A 17,229-nucleotide genomic window follows, 5' to 3' on the forward strand; every position below is an offset into this window, starting at 1 on the left:
AAGATCTAAGAGGAAATATAATGCTTAAGTGTTCAACTCAGGGATTATGATGAGAAGGAGACAGATGTTTATAATAGAAATATTTTTCACTCAAAAAAAGCTATTGATTTCAATAAACCATATTTCATTGTAGCAAATTCATCATTTAGATATGGTGAAATGGACCTATTATTATAAGTGTCTGTTTTTTTAGCTCCACATCTCAATAAATACTTTTGAATGAAGAATAAAGAATTTTGTACTCGATATATTGATGCTTTTACTTTTTTTTCAAATTTCAATTATTTGCCTCTCATTAGCAGCCTATTAGGTACTCTATCTCTATAATATATGATGTCTTCAAGCGATTTCCGACTGCCGAAATAGCTCGAAAAATCAACCAGACATTTGGCAATGACAGTGTTAACGAACACAAAATTTCGTTCCGGATATTTTAGCCTTGAAGATGGGTCACGAAGGGCTCGCTCTTCAGTAATCCAGGACGAGAATTTGAGAACTATGGTGGAGACTGTCCCACCACAAATGTTGCATAGGATGGCGAAAGAACTGGGTTTCAGCTGCCATGTACTACAGTCAATCTGTCAAAAAAAAGGATAATGGCTGAAAAATTACCCGATTGATGAAACTTGGAGAGTCGTTAGAAAATGATGGAAGAAATCTTACCTAACTATGGCCACCTGCTACCTGTGACGGTTTTTGAAAAAACTCAAAAATATTTTAAAATGCATTTTTCTCGAAAACTATGGATTTTATAGGAAACTGTGTTAAACAAAAAATGTAGAGAGCATCGTTACCTACAATACTGTCATTAGTGCTATGTTGTACAACGGAAAATGTGCGCAGCAGGTGGCGCTAAATTGCCAAAGGGGTTTTTTCACTTTTTTGTCCTGAATTTTTTTTTCAGCTACAACTTACCGTTTCAAAGATATAGTATGATATAGCGCTGCGTGAACAGCGCAGTGGTGCTAACGGTAAGTTTGTCGGTCGTATTGTCACTTTCTTCGGCAACATTGGCATTGTTTGAACAAAAGTACCGATTTGATCATCTGCCCTATACAAGAAATGTACATTTTTCAGTTGCTATGTGACTTCCGAAGAGTAGAAAAAGCAAAACTTTGACCTGTAAAAATGTGTGACAACAATACTGTTTGTTTCATTTGTGACAAGTATGTTGTGGATGATGTGCATCACGTGGGTGTTCGAGGTCGGCAGTCGTTAATAGAAGTAGCAATAATTGGAGGTGATTCTAAAATTCCAGAATATTTGGAAGACGAGAGCATCCCAGTCCCAGATGTTCACAGCAAATTCTATCGTCCGTACAGCCAACACGAACGCTCTGCAAAAAGGATCGTGAAAAAACGAGCATCGTCATTGTGATACTATTTGTTTATTATACAGGGTGTAACTGAATAAATGTAAAAAATTCAAGGAGGTGATTCCTCATCGAAAAAAAAAGATCTTTCATATGAAGAAATTTCATTGGAGCATCCCTTGTTAATATACAGCCCCTTAAAAGGGGCACATAAAATTTGTATAACAATTTTTTTCACAAGTACTGAGAGAGTTACAATTTTGAAATTAACCTGACGTTTTGTACTATCAAAAAACACTTATCAAAAAATTTATTTGGTTTACCCCATGGTTGTAAGGGGTGGAAAACGCAACCCCTAAAATTTATTTCCAATGTTACTTTTTGTATTATCATTTGTTCACCTTTAAAAATGTATTGCCGATATCCTGTTTCATTCTGAACAAAAAATGTCTCCTGGGTTTTTCGCACAAAATAAACCAGTTCGCAGCAAAAAATTATTGTAAGAACAACTACAGAGACACATCGTCATAAATGCGAAAATACGGAACTAATCTATCTAGTAGGTCGCTATTAGCGATAGTGACAATTGAATTGGTATGACGCTGTTAGTTTGTGAATTTTTGAAATTGAATTGATACTAATTGTGTGTTGTTGTTCTGTTCTTAATTTGTTACTTTAATAATTCACTTGTTATTAAAATGGCATACACAAATGAGGAAATGGCTGATATGCGTTACGTTTACGGTCTGTCGCAGGAGAATGGGTTAGAAGCTTCTAGAAGATATGCTGAAATTTATCCTCCACGGCAGCATCCTTCACATAGAATATTTGCTCGACTTCATCAACGATTACGAGAATATGGTTCATTCGACAAAAGAACGCAGGATTGTGGTCGCCATCGAGAAGTACGAACACCACAGCTTGAGGAAGCAGTACTTGATTTGATTGAAGAACAACCTACTACCAGTACTAGAAAGATTGCTTTCCAGCTAAATGTTGGTCATATGACGGTATTTTGAATTTTGAAGGAACAACTCTTAAACCCTTACTATCTGCAACGAGTACAGGCACTGTTACCGCGAGACTTTCCGAACCGTTTTGAATTTTGCAATTGGATGCTGTAAATGATTAGTAGAAATTGTCACTTTCTGAAGACGATAGAATTCACAGACGAATGTAGTTTTTCTCGGGACAAGATTATTAATTTTCATAATTATCACATATGGGCTGATGAAAACCCTTACGCTATTGTCGAAACTAACCATCAAGAACAGTTTTCTCGTGACGTGTGGCTCGGAGTTATTGGTGATGATTCAATTGGGCCTCATTTTCTACCTCCTCGATTAAATGGTGAGGCATACGTTCAGTTTTTAAGAGAAGTGCATCCAGTATTGCTGGAGGAAGTTCATTTGGGCGTCAGAAGGGATATGTTTTTTATGCATTATGGGGATCCGGCCCATTTCAGTCGAGTAGCACGTCAGCATTCAACTGAAACATATGCAAATCAGTGGATAGGTCGAGGAGGACCACTGAACTAGCCCGCTCGATCCCTGGATCTCAATCCTCTCGATTTCCCTATTTGGAGCCATTTAGAGCTTTCGGTTTATCTTACTCCTGTTCGCGATGTAGAGGACTTAAGAAACCGCATCATCAATGCGTGCAGGGTAATCCGAGAGACTCCAGGAATATTTGAGCGAATACGTGGCTCAATGCGCCGACGTCTAGACGCATGCGTAATGTCTGAAGGTAGACATATTGAACATTTACTATGATTTCTACATGTTGCTTGTTTTGTCATTAATAAATTAGTTGTGTTTATTATTATTTGATCGTTCAATGCAGATACTAACTACAAAATAACAATATATCCAGTTCGCATTTATGACGATGTTTCTCTGAAGTTGTTCGTAAAATAATTTTTTGCTGCGAACTGGTTTATTTTGAGCAAAAATCCCAAGAGATATTTTCTGTTTACAGTGAAACAGGCTATCAGAAATAAATTTTTAAATGGTAAACAAATGATAAGACAAAAAGTTACATTGGAAATAAAATTTTAGGAGTTGCGTTTTCCACCCCTTACAATAATGGGGTAAACCAAATAAATTACTGGCGAAGGGTCATTTTGGTAGTATAAAACGTAAGGTTAATTTCAATGTTGTAACTTTTTCAGTGCTTGTGAAAAAAATTGTAATACAAATTTTATGTACCCCCTTCAAGGGGCTGTAAGGATGCTCCAATGAAGTTTCTTTGTTTGACAGATCCTATCTTTTTTTCGATGAGGAATCACCTCCTTGAATGTTTCATACTTATTCAGTTACACCCTGTATATTATATACTCCTCACAATCATTCAAGAATAAGCCTTTGAAAAAATACGTGCTCTTACTTCATGCTTGTAGTGGCTGTCATACGACATCTGCTCCTTATATGCGAAGAAAACTTGAATTCATCAAGTCCCTGATGAAAATCATAGAAGATAAGGACGAAAAGGAAAGACAAGAAATACAAGCTACTATGGATCACTTCTATGATGATTTCACACCTAGTGTAGTTGTTCAAATTGCCGGACAGACCATGTTTTCAGCTATGCACAATAATGGTAGTACAACAGTCACTCTCGCTAAAACTCGTTTCAAAAAGTTTTCACAGTCTACAGCAGAAGCAAAATCCAATTTATGCTCTCTCCCATCATCGCCTGATGCAGCAAATTTTCATAGTTGAACATGTTCATAGTTAAACATAGTCAAACATGGTTAAAGAATGACATACTTCCTAAAGATTGGGAATGTCAGCTCCAAAGACTGAAACCAATCACGACATTACTGGACCCAGCATCACCCAGGCTGATGAATCTTATCAGTTGCTCGTGCTCAGTAAGCGGTTGCGGTTCGCAATGTAGATGCAGAAAGGCAAGTGTTCCTTGCTCAGTTGCATGCAAACATTGCAGCGGAGAAGATTGCAGTAACATGCATTGAGGTAGAGGATGATGATTTTCTTTATGATGATGAGTTAAACTTTCTCTACCAAGTAGAACACCTTCAAGATCATCTTTGAATAAAAACAACGATCAACAAAACGATAGGCAATCGAGCCGAAGTTCTTCTACGGAAAGCACCAGAAGTGAATCTACACAAAAACCACCACCAGCGAAGAGACTACGCGGTGTACGTAAAAAATGAGTTGACTCTCATTCCTGCAACAAAACTAATTAGCATAGATGTCGGCGTAACCCATTTCCTGCTGCTGATAGGTTTTTGCAACCCTTGAAAAATAGTTTTATATTTTAATTGAGTGAAACCTCAATGTTACTCAATTGTTATAAAATGAAAACATGTACATTATAAAAGAAATATTAGTGTATTCAGATTGATTGTACTAATGCGGTTTTTTATAGTGAAATATATAATAGGGGTAAAAAATAACAATTATATTAACCAAAATAAACCTGAAACGGACAAGGAAAGATCACAGTAAGCCCCCTCACTTATATGGACTACCCAAAATTCACAATAAGGACGTTCCGCTTAGACCGATCATCAGCTCCAGAGATTCGGCTACTCAAAACTTGTCTAGATTTTTACTTTCCTTAATACAACCATCACAAGGAAAAACATCATCTTTGTGAAGAATCCAAGGCATTTTGTCGAACTACTAGGGTCAATTGAGGTCACACAGGAAGATCAACTAATTAGTTTCGACGTGGAAAGCCTTTACACCAACGTTCCGGTCGAAGAAGCACTCCAAATCATACAGAGAAAGCTTTCCAAAGACGGGAACCTGAAAGAGAGAACGAATCTTCCTATAGAAGTAATCATGGAATTACTAGGATGCTGTGTACGAAACTGTTATTTCCCACTGAAGGACGAATTCTTTACACAAAATGAGGGACTGCCAATGGAATCGCCACTTTCACCAGTCATAGCAAACATATATATGGAGTGGTTTGAAACCCTGGCCATTGAAGAAGCCCACAAGAAACCTCGAGTCTGGTTGAGATAAGTAGACGACACATTCATAATATGGAACCATGGGAATACTGAACTAGACGCCTTCCTGAAACACATCAACAGCGTGAGACCTTCCATCAATTTCACAATGGAGAAGAAAATCCACAACGAATTGCCATTCTTAGACGTTTTGGTGAAGAGGACCGACACTAAGTGGGAAACATCTGTAAACCGAAAACCCACTCATACGGGACAGTATCTGAACCACGAATCCAACCACCATCAATCGACTAAAAGAGGAATCATCAAGACTCTATTAGACCGTGCTTTTGGGCTCTGTAATACGAAGGAAGGTCTCGGGAAGGAACTAGACATCATCAAAAATGATCTTCAACGGAATGGCTACTCCAAAGCGATGGTAGAAAAGACTTTGGCTAGAAGACAGCAGGAGCCTCGCAAGGAAGAAAAGCCGTCACAACCAGTGCTTGCACTTCCCTACATCAGAGGATTATCGGAGAGGATAAGAAGAATTGGTTCCAAGTACAACATCAGAACCTTCTTCAGATCCGGTAACACTATCCGTAGCAGCCTCTCGAAAACCAGGCCACCAAACGCGGACTGCGATTCCAAGAATTGCATTTACCGGATACCCTGTGAGTGTGGAGAATCCTATATTGGTGAAACTAAGAGGCCATTGAATGTTCGCATTGCCGAGCACAAGAAACACACACAGCGAGGGGAAACCAGCAAATCAGGAATAGCAGACCATGTTTGGACCCATCAACACAACATCGAGTGGTCCCAAGCTGAGATCTTGCACAGAGAGGAACATTGGTTTAGGAGATAATTCAAGGAAGCCGCATACATGTTGTCCAACAACGTATTCAGCCAATCCAGCGTAGAAATACGCAACATATGGAAACCCATCATCAAGCGAAAAATGGACAACTTTCGCCAAAACGGTCATCTCCCACGGAACCAGTGAAGCGGAAAATGGAAAGCGGGGATAAGTGAAAGTACTCGAATGACCTATAAATAGTCTTCTCTCGGAGGAATCAGTCCAGTCATCACCCGAAGACGATTGTAGATATGTACTAACAATCGAAACGTCGTGAACTAACGTGACTTGGAATCTCTCCACCTTTCATTTTTATTTTCTTTTTTCATTTCTTTACTTTAATTTGTTCAATTGTTCTATTTTTACTTGTATTTTATTCCACTATTATTTCATTTCAGGTTTATTTTGGTTAATATAATTGTTATTTTCAGCTATTCATTTTCAATTCTTCTTCTTTATTCATTTCAGGGATTTCAAATCATTTCACATAATAGACATTGGAAGTCCGAACTAGTGAAATTCATTATGAAACATTGTCAATCACCTTCTAACAAAGGGGTGAAAAAGTTTGGAAAGTGAGTGCCCTACGATTCGAACGATCATCAGAAATTGTCACGATTCAAAGTCTGTTCTTTTCTGCTTCTATACAACCAAAACGACTTGGATCAGAACATCACGTGTTACGAAAAAGTGGATCCTCTATAACAATAAAGAAGTTTCCTACACATTTGCCAAAAATAGGCATTGTTATAAACCCATTAGATATGCTCTTGTGACAATTTTTCTTTAGCGGATATAAATCACATCCTATTGACATCGAATATTTCCTTTCCAACCAACGTAACATTTATTTAGGTACACTCAATGAAAAAAATATAATATAATTCTAACGTTCATAATCAAATCCACAATATCAATATAAAATATGGTGATTTCGAAATTTATGTGCTAATGTGACAGAGATCATCAGTAGTATATGGGTTCAGGGAATGTTCAATGAGGTGGAGATGCCTTACTACTGAAATATAGATATTCTTACTCACACCTTAGTGTGAGATTTTCACTAAATGACTATACAAAAACGAAACACGTGTTTCGCCATATAATGGCAAGTCTTCACATGCCCGAAGAAGTCAGCGAGGGAAAACTAGCAAATCAGGAATAGCAGAGCATGTTTGGACCCATCAACATAACATCGAGTGGTTTCCACCTGAGATCATTCATAGGGAAAACATAGGGACAGAACCTGTCATTGGCATCGATTTGGGCTTTGCCAAACAAGGAATGAACACCTGGATGGTAGGAAAATTTATGGACTTCTGGCAGAATCTTTCAGAATTGGCTCACTCCAAGGCGTTTATTTACTGTCCGAAGCTTGAAACCAAACAGCTGTTATCACTGTCACTGTTATTTGAATTATCATATGCAGAGACTAGGACTATCGAAAGACAGTGTATGTCGCCTCTGTTTAGGAATTGATGGAAATAGCAAAGCACATAATTTGTGCCTTTCCCGATGGGGCCAAATTACTGTTTTACTGTCCGGCAGAGCTTCGTTAGGAATCTGGATTTATTTGGCTGAGTGTGAATAGGTGTGAGCCACAATAAACCCTTGTGGTTGCGGAGAAGGGTCGAATACTTCCACTCACCTCATACCTAATGTAACCTTAGCACTCATTCCAATCTTTGCTAATTTATCAGCGCTAGGTAGTTCAGCCGGTGCTACAGCGAGTTAACGAAATCGAATCAAACAGAGTAAAGGGCAGTTGAGTGAGGCAAACCAAGATAATGAATCCTACTCCGTGAAGGAGTAGGACTGAAATCTGATCTGAAACCTCAAAATCTAAAGAATTCAGACTTTCTACCTCAAAGATCTCTTTTCAACATCGACCTCAACTATCATGCTAAGAAAATGTTGACTCCATATTTTTGAGGCATGTATATATGCGTGACACGACTACTTCGACATGAGTTTGCCAAAGTGAATTTGGATAGTCAACAAGGTCAAGGGACACATCAGGTAGCATACAGAAAAAGCAGCACTTTGACGAAATATTTTGTTAGTTTTGTATTTTAATAAGGGCTCAAATTCTATCGCTATTATCACTGATAATAATGAGCGTAAATAATTCAACACAGTATGGTGTGATCATTTGTGTCTGAAGATTATCCAGAACAAGACGTGGAAATAACACCACTGCAGGACAAGGAGAAAATCAGGAAGGTGAGTGAGTCAATCATTGATCACATATTCTAGAGCACGCACTTTATGTCTTCAAAGCAACCGTAACTGTGCAATGATGAATTACCTGAATTTATTACTTTCATTGCCGTAAAAAATTACAGCTGATGATTTCTTTATCGAGCTCATCATAACAAAACTTTTCGCTTCCATCAGTTGGGACTTTTGAAAGATTTTTCTCCACGAAATGAAAAGGGACTAGTGGAAAAATTTTGCTAGCAAGCACATGGGCATTTCTAGTGCTAATGGTGCTGAATCATAATGCCTCTATTCAATCCTCTTCTCCTCACTTAATAAATATTCGTGTGGATACGTAGGAAATCGACCAGAAGTAACAACCCTTCATGTATCCCAATCCCAAAGCTTCTCGATGAGCGTTCCTAGTGGTAATTAGAAAATGGGGCGGTATAACGTATAGCGGTAGCTTCTGTCGGCACATTGGTACACTGTAGGGTCGTTAGTGACCCCATTTGCATTTACATTTGTGTTAGAAACTATTGAAATCCTCGACATGGCCAAGGCGGTGTGTTAAGATCGGAACTTGGATAAGTCTCTCCTTAACTATTTAATAAGGTCTCGAAAGGTCGTCTCCACTTGCATAAATTCATCCTGTGACAGACTTCGAGAAGATTGCTTGAAATCTCAGACTTGTTGAATGGAGATTCTAAATTCTAAAAGCTCTTATCCGTGCTCACGAGGTATTAGTCTCACCTTTTCAAAAATATAATTTGTTTCATCTTCAGATGACATTAGATAAAATATCTTTCCATTGAAGTATTTGGGATATTGTGAACTTTCAATTCACTTTCATTCTATTCGAAATTATATATATGAACATTTTTTCAACATGGACTGTTAAAAAATAAGGTGACTGTTCGAGTTTGGCGGACTACGTACATTCGTTAAGCGATTCTTTAATTTTTCATTTCATTTTCAGTTGTAGAATTGGCCGCGGTGGTTGTGCGCCCGACTCACGATAGGAAGGCCATGGGTTTGATTCCCGCCTCGACCAGATATTTTCCTCGAAAGAACTCATCTGATTGAAGCTGGGATGATTCTGCAACCGTGTAAGGAATCAAACGTTCAAAGGTAAGACCTCGTTAGATATTAGCTCACACAAGTTTCTCATTTTCTGAGACTTGTTCGTATGGGGGCGACAGCTGATTAACGAAAAAACAGGCATAAAAGTTAGAAGTTTTTTGCTAGATCGGCGATTTTGTGCTACCGAAGAAAGTGGATCAAAGAATTTGCATCAAAATTTGTGTGAAAAATGGAATTGAGTGTTAAAAAATACTTGAAATGTTGACAGCGTCATACGATGTTTGTACTCTGAGTTAGAAATATGTATATAAGTGTTGAAAGCTTTTCACAAGAAATCGAGAAGAAGTGAAAGAAGTCCTGGATGCCCCAGTACATCAGTACAGCATCAACCAATTAAAATGTTGAGAAAATGAAAAAAATGGTTATGGGGAATCATCCAGATGCTGTAAAAGAAAAAGCTGAGGATGTCGTGAAATGATGTCATGCAATTTTTTCAAAAACTTTAGCATGAAACGAATAAGTTCGTTCCAAAATTGCTGAATTTTTACCAAAAAACCGACGCATGAGCATCGCTCAGGAATTGTTGGATGGCGTCAACGGCTTTCCAGATTTGGTTGAAAGGTTCATAACTAGTGATAAATCATGGGTATATGGTTATGACGTCTGAACCAAAGTCCAACAGTCCCAATGTTAGAGCCCGGGACATCAAGTTGGATCAAATGTCAAGGATTTGTTCACTATTTTCATCAATCACCATAGCTTTGTGCATCAGGAGTTCCTGTTACATGATCGAACGGTCAATAAGGAATATTGTTTTTTGGAAATTTTGCGCCGCTTGCAGAAAACAATACTTTTTTGGTCAAAAACAACACCGTAATTATGCCTCAGCCACAGTATTCACCAAATTTGCCCCCCTGCGACTTTTTTCTGTTTCAAAAATTTGAGAAAATTATGAAAGGACGGTGTTTTGCGACGATTGAGGAAATAAAATTCAAATCGCTGAGAGAGTTCAAGTATATACTCGTACCAAAAAGTGTATATCGGAACTACTTCGAGGATTGAAAAAACGCTGTCTGATGGAGAAATACTCTGGAGGGAACAGAAGGGAAATTGGTAATAAATTGAGATTGTTTGGAAAAAATGTGAAAATCCACTTCATTTTCTGGAGATAGATTAAATTATGTCTGCGATGTGGAATCAGTACTTTTCGATTTCTAAAAACATGTTGCAATTTCATTAGATATTACCTCGTAAGAATATTGTTAATAATATCATTATTATAATCAGCAAGTCATTTTAGGACATGCTGAACTGGTTCAATATTTTATATTTAAGTAATATCTGGAACACAGTAGGCTTTTTTTTTATATGTTTGGGCATTTAACCTTCCATTTTCTGAAAAATAGCTATATTAAAAGATAATCAGCTGTACTCCCTTTCCAAATAGTAACATGTTATAAATGCTCAACCTGAAGGCAAAACGCTAACAGATTGCTCAAACAAAATTTTGTGATTTCTTTATTATCTGCCGAAGCTAGGGAAGGAGGGTTTATAATAATCTATCAGGGCCACCCTTTCTTGATCGCAAGTTGTCTCAAATGAAACATTTCGTTAGTTTTCAGGCCAATTCACCACCAGCAGTGGCGTGCTTTTTGGTATTTGTTAAAAAGTTAAAGGACTCCTTGACGAGTATTTCGCTAGAAGAGATAAGACACAAAGCATATAAAAGAGTCTCGACATGAGAATGGACACATCATTTATCTATATACAGGGTCCTGCAACTGTGGCGCGGTGTTCCATATCTCTATATAGGAAGCAGATAGGAATCTAATTTTCTATAATATTACCTTATTGCTCGAGCTCGACAAAATAAAAATATTGGCGGTCACACAGGGTGTTCGATTTTTTCTGGGCGGATCCCAACTGTGTCTTTTTAAATGGCAACCTATATTTTTTATCGCTTTTTCAGTTTCTTCATAGAAAATAAAATAAACTTTATGTATATCTGCACTTCGAAAATATTGACGGTTTTCGAGATATCTAGCATGACAGGTTTTTTTTCCAATATTCGTCACTCAGAATATTTGAAATTATAAAGTGGTGCCAAGTCCAGTTGAAATTTTTTTTTGGTCGAATATTCTACATTGGTAACTCTCTCAAACGATATATCTGAAATCGACCTGTGATATACAGGGTATGAAAAACCGCTTGCCAAATATTGTAAATGAAAATTTGCAAAATCTTCCTTATATTAAATGGAACACCCTGCATATTATTGATCCATAAGAAGCACCAACGAAACCTCTACAAATTTCATTGAGTATTCCCTATGGCTAAGTTCAATAGTTTTTCTTAAATGAGCATTCCTTTCGAAAAATGGTCATTTTTTCAAAGCGAAATCCATTTGACGACTGATAAAAATATACGAAAGATATCTTGTTTCAATTTTGTACATTAGAAGGTGTCCAAACGAATATTTTTTAACGAAATAAATGTATGTACCTATCACTTTTTGCTAAATGGAAAATTATTTTTTCATTGGATGCAGAATTTCACTCATAAATCGTGCAATATCAAACCAAACAAGTTAAAAGAAAGAAACATTATAAATAACTATTTTTTTCATGTTATTATATTCATTCAGAGCTTGAGTTCTAGATATTCAAATTTGTCAACTGGCAAATTACAAAACTACATAAGGGAGAGTTTAATTAAGGTTGATAATGAAACTTTTATAAAATATGTTCAACATGTCTTCCATTTTCTTGAATGCAGACCTGAAGTCTATGTTTGAAAGACTGTTCTACCCTGCGCAAGACAGCTGGTGTAATGCTGCGAAAAGCATTCGTTATTCTAAGTCGCATATTTTCGGGAGAAGTTGGTGGCTCAACGTAAACCATATTTTTTATGTATCCCCATAAGAAAAAATCTAGTTTCGTCAAATCTGGTGATCTAGCGGGCCATCGTACAGGCCCATTCCGTCCTATCCATTTATTGGGAAATACTTCATTTAGATGATCTCTCACTTCTGCCGAATAGTGAGCAGGTGCACCATCATGTTGTAACCACATTCTATTGCGGAGGTCAAGAGGAATATCATCTAACAAACCTGGTAAATCATTTCGTAAGAAATTGAGATACATTGCACCATTTATATGTCCCTCAAAAAAGTATGGACCAATTACATATTCTCCAATGATGCCTCCCCAGACATTTATCGACCACCTATGTTGATAATCCACCTGTCTCAATAAGTGAGGATTTTCTGTCGCATAATAATGGTAATTATGTCGATTTACAAATCCATTTTTATGGAATGTCGATTCATCCGACCATAAAATATTATTGAAAAAATATTCGTTTCGACGAATTTTGTTCATGGCCCAATTGCAAAATCTCACTCTTTTCTCGAAATCAGCATACAGTAGTTCTTGATGTAACTGAACGTGGTATGGATGCAAGCGATGTTTCTTCAATACTCGTTGCACTGATCTCTCACTTATATCCACTATTTCCCCAATTTGTCGTTGACTCCTACTAGGATCTTCTTCAACAGCAAGAAGAACTTGCAATTCATTATCTTCATTAGTAGCTGGCTTGATGCGCTCATGTTTGGAATAATTAATAGATCCAGTTTCAACGAATCGTCCCATATGGAAGAGCATATGCAGGAATAACTACTGTGAAGAATCCTACACTCATCCCTGTCGGATACAATCCAACACCTTTCGTGTTATTAGTCAGGGGAGTAGTTGTTTTCTGAAAGATTTCAGTCTATTAACCTACAGGGTAGGTGTGTTGAGACTGGCCTGGATGAATTGTTGTTTCAGATAATTTTATTTTTTCAATCACCAGAACGAGAATACTTTTCTCGGGGCGTAGAAGAAAAAACTGTTTCCTTCAAATTCAGTTGTTTTGTTACACCATCAATTTACTTAATAATCACATAATACATTCATTGGAATGTATTGAGACTTGAAGACTAAATATGTACGGAGCCGACTAATGACATTACATTAAATATGATTGTTTTTATTTAGAGTTCTTTGACCTCCCATACTGAATTATTTAGAGCACCCAGAGATGTTTCCACAACAAATCATTTATTAATCCACTCGTCAGACGAACCTGCTAATGGATCAACAATATCCCGTCCACATTTGACAAATGGAAATTCACAGTGGAATAAATCCCGCTAACAACTACATCAAACACGTATATCGAAACTTTACTGACACATATGACTGCAAGGTAATTCAGATAATGCATTTCCCGAATCACGGAGTAAGTTTTGACTACACTGATGAACAAGATTTCAATAGTTTTCTCATAACAAAAAACACTTAGGTGTATTGAAAACCTTGCAAAAATATCATACTTCAATCTTGAGTAACGTTTTGAAGTGATAACTATTTATGGGAAGGTAAAAGGCTTCGTTACCTAACGCATAACCGCCAGTTTGTCTGGCTCTACTTTCTCGCACGCATACGTCAGGAGGCGGCAGGCTCCTCCTCTCTCGTTGGACAGACGACCAGTGTTAAATGTACGTTGGACAAATACTGTTATCAGTATTATGGAAATCTAACCAGTAAGCACGTAAATGCCTTTCATTATGTGACACATGGCTTCAAAATGATGAAAGTAATTTTGAGTATGTACATTATTATTCATTTTTTCAACCTACAAAAGTAACAACTGGCCCATGGTGGCTATAATATATGTACATACACGAAATAATCAATGAAAGATTTTAATAATGAATAGCCTTTCCTTACATTATCATATTTATTTACATGAAATTTAGGTAATAATCTAAGGTTTTTCCTAGTGGAACAATCTCAATATTGAATAGTTCAACTTAGACTAATTTAAGTCATCACTTATGTTGGGCGTCCCGAGATGCACAGATTTTTTATTTTCAGCCCTATTCATGAATTTTTTTTCCTTCTTGTTCTTTATTCTTCACGATAATTATGAAAAAATTGAATGATATAAGTAGTGAGCAGTAGAGAAATAAAACCAAAAAACTCCTTCAGGAAACACATCAACAGCGTGAGACCTTCCATGACTTTTATAACGGAGAAGGAAGTCCACAAAGAATTTGCATTCTTAGACGTATTGGTGAAGAGGACCGACACTCACACGGGACAGTATCTGAACCACGAATTCAACCACCATCTATCGACTGAAAGAGGAATCATCAAGACTCTATTAGACCGTGCTTTCGGGCTCTGTGATACGAAGGAAGGTCTCGAGAAGAAACTAGACATTATCGAAAATGATCTCCAATGGAATGGCTACTTCAGACCGATGTTGGAACAGACTTTGAAGAAAAGACAGCCTGGCGAAGAAGAGAAGCCATTAAAATCAGTGCTTGCACTCCTCTTCTTCAGAGGATTATCAGAAAACATGAGAATTGGGTTCAAAGACAACATCAGAACCTGCTTCAGATCCGGAAATAGTATCCATAGCAGCCTTACGAAAACCAGGCCACCAAACGCGGACTGCAATTCTGAAAATTACATCTACCGGATACCATGTGAGTGCAGAAAATAATATATCGGTGAAACTAAGACGCCATTGAAAGTTCATTTTGCCGAGCACAAGAAACACACCCAGCGAGGAAAAACCAGCAAATCAGAAATAGCAGAACATTTTTGGTCCATCAACATAACTTCGAGTGGTCCCAGAAAGGAATATTAGTTCAGGAGGAAATTCAAAGAAGCCGCATACATGTTGTCCAACAATGTATTCAGACAAGCTAGCGTAGAGATAGGCTATATATGGGAACCTACAATCAAGTGAAAAATGGCCAACTCCCGCTAAACGATCATCTCCTGCTGAACCGGTGAAGCAGAAAGAGGAAAGCAGAGATAAGTGAAAGTACTCGAATGACACAGAAATATTCATCTCTCGGAAGAATAATCCAGTCATCTCCCGAAGACGATTGTGGATACCAACAAAAGAAAGGTCGTGAAGTAACTTTGCTAGGAATCTCTTGATTTTTTCATTTTATTTTTCATTCTTTATTGTTCTACTTCAATTGTAATTTCATTTCAGGGTTTTTTGCCTGATATAATTTTTACTCTTATAATTGTTATTGTTATTTCTAGCCACTTTTTTTCAATTCCTCTTTTTTATTGTTTTTTTCAGGGATTTCAAATAATTTTTCATAATATTGTACAATGCATGTACGAACTTATGGTATTCTGTAACACACCTGACGAAATTAGGTCTCGCGTTGTCTTGCATAGGAATGGAATTGTTTCCATTACAGTTTAAATATGGTATCTTCAAGGTCAATGCTTCATCTTCAACCAAAACAAGCTCAGTTTGACCATTCAATTATATCCTGGCCCACTTTCATGACTGCACGGGAGCTGGTGGTATACCTTACAAATCTTTCAATCTTTCACCTTCAAATGCGCCGTTTGCCATCCACAGGATGCAGACAAAATCATGGTTCATTTGTGAACATAATGTTTTGCCACTAATCGTCATTCAAAAGGAAATGTAGACGAGCAAATGCTAGTCTTACCACCTGATGAAACCTGAATAACGTTGGACCACTAGTTGGCTTTTGGTTTGAACTGTTAAGTGTATATTTTCCAAGGCAGTGAACATTATTTACCTGTTATCAGCTTTTGAGGTCCTGAATTTTGGACCACTTGCAGGCCTTCTATCATTTATGTCTGTTTCTCTGAATCATTTTGCATTTGGAACTTTTACAAGATGAAAATTTTCTGCTTATAGAGATACACAATTTGATAATGCATAATCCTGAACGTATGAGTTCGTTAGACTTATATGTAGCATTGTTAGTTAATGTACAAATTCGACAAAAGTTACAAATTTTCAGGTTTGTAACCGTACTACTTCAAATTCCATCGGAGCAACACTGAACCGGAGCCAAGCCCAAAGCGAAAGCTTCATTTATCTTCGATATTCATAGATTAAGTCTTTTGTCAATTTCAGTGTTATCGTCAACGTAAATAAGATACTATCGCCTCTACAGGCATACCCTTTATGGGCATTTGGGCCAGGAAAGCACACCTCTCACACCTCTGATGAGATTTGAGGTTGGTTGGAACAGCGCTATCTGTTATTTCATCACGAATGCATTTCATCTGAATGATGGAATACTGAAAAACTCAAAATATGGCATAGATAGCCTCCATTGTATTCTTTCCTGCATGTACGTTTTCGGCTTGTTCATTATTTTTCCAAATGTAAGATTAGTTTGGCGTATTCATATAACTTGAATTTGTTTTCAATATTTTCCAATTTTGAGTTTTACAAGAAATGAAAATTCAGTTAATACTAACCTCATTGATGATAATTGGAATACTGTAGTGAATGATCGAAACGAGTTGATAAGAAATAATTTCATATTTCCATTTCAATTCAATATCAAATTATATACACATTCAAACCCCAAGTGCATGCGTTCCTGCCTATTGATAGCCTATAACCGTAACTATGTGGTTAGTTAATAGTTGAATATTGAAATCCAAAGCTGTTTCTGAGTGGACGAATAATCGGATATGGTTGATATTATTGGTATCCTTACCACACATCATTTCCTATGATATTATGGAAAACATGTTCGATTGAAGTCGTTAACTAGAAAATATCATGTACATCATTGAAAAGCACTGTGTATTTTGTCACAGCGCATTCGTTTGGATGGAAAATTGATAATGTAGAATATTTCTAGTAGTCTGAATAAAAATATAGTCATAACAGAGGAAGATGAAACTGTCAGGCATTTCCTATGCGAGTGTTCGGAGTTATCGTTAATAAAAGAGTGTGTGTTCGGCGAGTCTTGTCCTACACCTGCCGATATAAAGG

Source organism: Leptinotarsa decemlineata, unplaced genomic scaffold, assembly GCF_025532065.1.
Source record: "Leptinotarsa decemlineata unplaced genomic scaffold, Ldec_3_MD MMD2_tig00000010_RagTag_RagTag, whole genome shotgun sequence".
In the NCBI taxonomy this organism is placed as follows: domain Eukaryota; kingdom Metazoa; phylum Arthropoda; class Insecta; order Coleoptera; family Chrysomelidae; genus Leptinotarsa; species Leptinotarsa decemlineata.